The sequence below is a fragment of the Astatotilapia calliptera genome, chromosome 20 (assembly GCF_964374335.1).
Source record: "Astatotilapia calliptera chromosome 20, fAstCal68.1, whole genome shotgun sequence".
Taxonomy (NCBI): Eukaryota; Metazoa; Chordata; class Actinopteri; order Cichliformes; family Cichlidae; genus Astatotilapia; species Astatotilapia calliptera.
In genome coordinates this window covers 25,635,979-25,641,002 of record NC_137441.1, presented here as the reverse complement: position 1 = coordinate 25,641,002, position 5,024 = coordinate 25,635,979, and the positions used below count along the sequence as shown (strand labels likewise).

The following is a 5,024-nucleotide window of genomic DNA, read 5'->3' as shown; positions in this document are numbered from 1 at the left end:
CTAAAGGGAAGAATGCGGCTAAAAGTTTTGCGAGATCTCGCAAAAGTTTTGCGAGATCCCGAGTTTGTTTTGCGAGATCTCGCAAAAGTTTTGCGAGCAAAAGTCAGTCTTAATCTTTTTTTTCTCCCATGTCCCCTGCGGGGCTCCGTAGATAACTGACATCTTCAAGAGCTTGCTGATCTTTTCCTTGAGGTAGATGCAGCAAAAAATTAGGGCTACCTATCTGGTTTGAGCATCCTCAATTCAGCAAGAGGAATCAACTCAATTCTGGAAAAGCTCCCACAAAACCTTCAAGAGTCACGGGTTACTGAAGGCACCAAATACAAACAAAATCGTTTTGTTCATTACCCACCAGTCTCATTCTTTGTTAACTATTATGCAGTAATGAGAACAGACCAAAGCTTTTCCCTCCAGAGCTCTAGTGCTCTAGAGCTCTAGGGCTGGTTTGTACTGTCACGATCTGGGAGGCAAATCGTCAGGAGAAAGGATTTGGACCCAAACGCAAGCAGGGGCGACACCGTAGCTGTGAGAAAGTTTATTAATAATGAAAGGCAAAATGCAAACCAAAGCATCGCAGAGAACTACGCTAACAAAAACCTAAACTGGGAACGGCTACAAAATAATAATGAAAGGAACAAAAAACCTGTGACGAGAAACCTGAAACATGAAAACCTGAGACGTGGAACATAGAGGAATACATGGCAGAAATACAGGGGAAGACACGCAGAAGAACCAGCAACTAACAGAGGGAAACACAAGGCTTAAATACACAGAGGGATAACGAGGGAATGAGACACAGAACGGGAACACAGCTGGGAGTAATCAGACATGACAAGACCAAGGGGAAGCAAAACTCAATACATTGATATAGGACACAGACTTTCAAAGTAAAACAGGAAACAACGGACCTGACTAGGTGAGTCAGCAACCATGGAACACCAAAAGACTAGAAAAGATAAATAATGACAAAATCAAAGTTCAATAGTAATACAGAAACAAAAACACTGGCTCACAGACTCAGGACCGTGACAGCTTGGAAGGGACATTATCCATGTCCATCAGGTGTGCAGTCACTTTAATGGGCCAATTTAAAAAAAAAAAAAAAAAAAAAGTCCAATGCCTTGATTTAGAATGGGTAACATTTGGAGACATGTGCCTGAAGGGAGCCCACAAACCTAATGTGAACGCATTTAAGACCCGTATTCTGGAGAACGGTTGACCCAGTTCTTTCAGACCATGTGGAAACAGCATCAAGGTCAAAGAGAGGTTTGCAGTGGACCTCCTGTTTAAGATAACCTTAGCAAGCAGACCTTTAGTAAACAGAGCAGGGGTGGGGAACTGCAGGTCTCAAGGGCCAGTAGCTTGCAGGTTTTAGATATCACCCTGGTACAGCACACCTGAATCAAATGATTCGTTAATTACCAGGCCTCTGGAGAATTTCAAGACATACAGAGGTGGTAATTTAGCCATTTAATTCAGCTGTGTTGGATCAAGGACACATTTAAAACCTGCAGGACACTGGACCTTGAGGCCTGGAGTTCCCCGCCGCTGCCATAGAGGAAAATAAGCTGGCATCATCATTTGAAGACAAGCATTTATTTGCTTTATGAATGAAGAATTCTTCAAAGATGAATCCAACGGTGGCCCCTCTCCCATTTCGATCACCAAGACAGTGTCTGCCAAACAACAGGTTTGAAATGGACAACCATGGAGGGACGAGTATGAAGAGAGTAGCTCATCATGTTGATGATGGGCTCAAGTAATTCCATACTGCAACATAGGCCATTGATGTGCTGAAGAAAGCTCATTGTATGCTAGCACAGTCAAATCTGCGGCTACACAAGAGGGAGGGGTGAGGGTCCGCGGGAGAGGGCTCCAGGAAGGCGGAGGAGATTATGACTGGTGGCTAATCCGGAGGGCAGGAGGACGGGCAGGTGTAGGCTCAAACACGCTGAACAATAACCTGGGCACACAGTAGAAGGATTAACATAGTTCAGAAGAAACCAGAGATTCCACATCCACCTTCACGTGAGGGCCAAGTTACCGCTGAATGGTGACTAACGGACTGACGTGGAGCGCCGGCCGTGCGGGGTTAAATAGTCCTCCTGATGATCGCCTGGAATGGTATTCAGGTGTGGAGAGACAGCCACACCCGTAGGCGTGGGCATCCCATCCACTCCTCAGGCACCAGGCCGCAGATCATGACAGACACTGGATGATGTGCACTTCTTTACTCATAGTGTCACAAACTGGTAGTAGGAACTCAAGAGCAGAGCGGTTTGACGTCTCCATAAACAGTTTATTTACAGCACCAGTGCACAATATATACAGTAAAGGGAAAATCCAAACTCCAGGGAATCAATAAAGTATTCTGATTCTGAATCACGGGGAAGCTCTCTCACACTCGCTCACGTCTTCTTGCCCAAACTCACACACGCTCACACGGCAGGGAGGTCACAGGTCCGGGGAGGAAAGCCTGTAGCAGAGGAAAGGGAAGTCACTCACAAACAAGAATACTGAAGCACAGGAGCTGGGCGAATCACTAACGTCTGTAGTATAATCATCTAGCGATGAGAGGATCTGTGTTCCAGCCTCAAATAGTGCTCCAGGTGATGACAACTGATTGTTGTCAGGTGTGTGGGCCAAAGGTGGGAGCCCACAGTGAGCTCCACCCAGGCAGAGAGAGAGAGAGAGAGAGAGAGAGAAAACCACATGTAGCCTTGTGGGGCCGGCCGGGCAGGCACGGAGACCATGACACATAGCAGAGTAGTGCATGGCTAAAACTTAAATGAGTCAAGATGTTTTTACGTTTATGTTCACAATTGTGTGCAACAGATCAAACAGCCCACAAGAGCAAACCAGTGGAAATGTGTCTACCAACAACTACCCAGCTGATCGTGCAACCAGGTGACCAGCTAACATTTTCTTCTGGCTAACAGGATCTGCATTTCTAGTGGATGTAGCACAGAGACAATGTTACCAGGAGATTTTCTGCCTCGCTGAACCTAATTTAGATCAAGAATTACAGTCAGAGATCACAACTTGTGTCACCAGTCTGGCACACAACAAGCTTAGCAGCACACGTTTTGAACGGTTCTCTACTTGGAGTACTCTTTGAAGGCGTGTTAAGTGTTAAATTTATCTCAGTGAAGAGCAAAAAGCTGCAATAATCTTTGCTCTTCAGAGAGAACTGTATTCAGATGATGAGGGCAATAGATTAGTATTGGTATGGCTTAAGGTGCACATCTAAAACGTCCCAACCAGGTGAATTATTACATTTAAAACATGCTTTAAATAAAAGAATCTGTAAAAACATGGAACTTCCAGTTGATTTTAAACCCAAACTCTGAACATACAGTAGATACATGGGTTTAGTATACGTAAGAATAAGAAAACCCCTTATCCAAATTCCTTCTACAGGATGATGAAAATGAAAGTAGAAGCAAGTTAGGATTTATATGACTTCCCCCCCCCCACCACAATCTTTCAGGGACCTCTTCTTTTTGCAAATGGGGAACTTGACCCAGCACTGGTAACATTATTGTTTTTACCCATTACGCTCTACTTATTATAGGTAAACAGAGGCTGGGGTTGGGGTAATGAAAACAGATGTGAGAGGTCAGCGTGAGCACTGAGTTAGCAGCTGTGATCATGACAGTAAGAAATGAGCTTGCTCTGGAGGGAGAGAAGCACAATGTTTCATCATTTCAAGTCCACCTGGAAGGCATAACTGCAACAGAGATAAGATGTGCCTTGCTCCAGGACACGTCAGTGGCAGATGCAGAGGAAGGACGATGTACTAGAAGTTTAAATCAGTAAAGATTAAATATTCAGTATTTGGTCACAAGCTCTGCAGCTTTACTACTATCAGGATATTACTGCACCAGCGTGTTCAGTACATAATCCACTACATATTTCTCTAAGCAAAGCAGAGCGCATGTGCAGGATGCCATCTCTGTTTCCCAGATGCCCCAGGATGCACCTGGAAAGGCAATGCAAAGCAACAGCAATGCGCATAAAGAAAATACACACAGAGATAAAAACACATCAAACTGCCAACACATGGCTTGAATTGTAAAATATATGTCAAAAGTTGGGTACTTGTGGGTGAACAAGTAAGATGAGATGTTTACTGTCAGTTTCAAAGGACGTAAAGGACACAATCTGCATTTAGGCGAGGGGAAGAGAAATCCAATTTCACTGTGTATACTGCTGTCGCATTTTAATGTCAGCCATAAATGTACTCCAGCTGAATCATATCCAGAAGCAAACTGGATGTGATATGAATGTTAAAGGGTCTATATATATATGAATTACTGTTAAGCTCCTCACAGCAAAAACTGCTTGTCATATATATATCTTCAAGGCATAAAAAAGGTCTTTGCTGTAATTAGCAAGATTATTTGTCTGTTTTCTGATCATCCGTCTTTCTTGTGGTTTTTGACCATAAAGGGCCACTGTAGCTCAAATGATGACAGAATAAGAGGAGTTGATTCTTACAGTTTCTGATTTTGTACCTGCCAATCCAGGTTATTTAACGTCAAATGTCTTTTCACTTCAAGTGTAAGGAGACCAGGTGTCCGTCTATATGGCATTTTGTCAGTCTGTCCCTTTGTCTGTGTAATCCCTATCAATAGTCCTTTGCCGTGGTGAGCCACAGGCGGTTGGCCTCTCTCTGTATGAGTCTGATCCCCACAGCCTGTGAAGTCAAATGTTGACAGAGAATCACAAACCCCATCAGAATACTAAAAAGGCCAGTGAGTGCTTTTATGAGAAAGTGAGAGCAGGAGTAGGAGCACCCATACAAGCGTGTGTTTGTGTGTATGTGAGTGTGTCTTCATATTCCTACACTATAAAAATGACAAGCCAGGTAATGTCTTGTATTTTGTACCAAGAATGATCACCCTTACTTCAGGGAAATTTTGTGCAGCTGCTCTTTAATTCTTCAAAATGACCTTTTTCAGAGAATAATCATGAACCCCCCAAAGAAAACCCCCCACAAAAAACCCTCAGTGAGACAGTTT

At 43.7% G+C, this 5,024-nt stretch overlaps 1 long non-coding RNA gene across 1 annotated transcript; it reads right to left on the bottom strand.

The window, feature by feature from the left end:
- Positions 1–437: 437 nt before the first annotated feature.
- On the bottom strand, positions 438–3,253 carry LOC145423047 (uncharacterized). The gene is made up of 2 exons (XR_013904165.1): positions 2,045–3,253; positions 438–1,963 (listed from the first exon to the last, which is right to left on the bottom strand). It is a non-coding gene; the product is annotated as an uncharacterized LOC145423047 (long non-coding RNA).
- Positions 3,254–5,024: the final 1,771 nt, after the last annotated feature.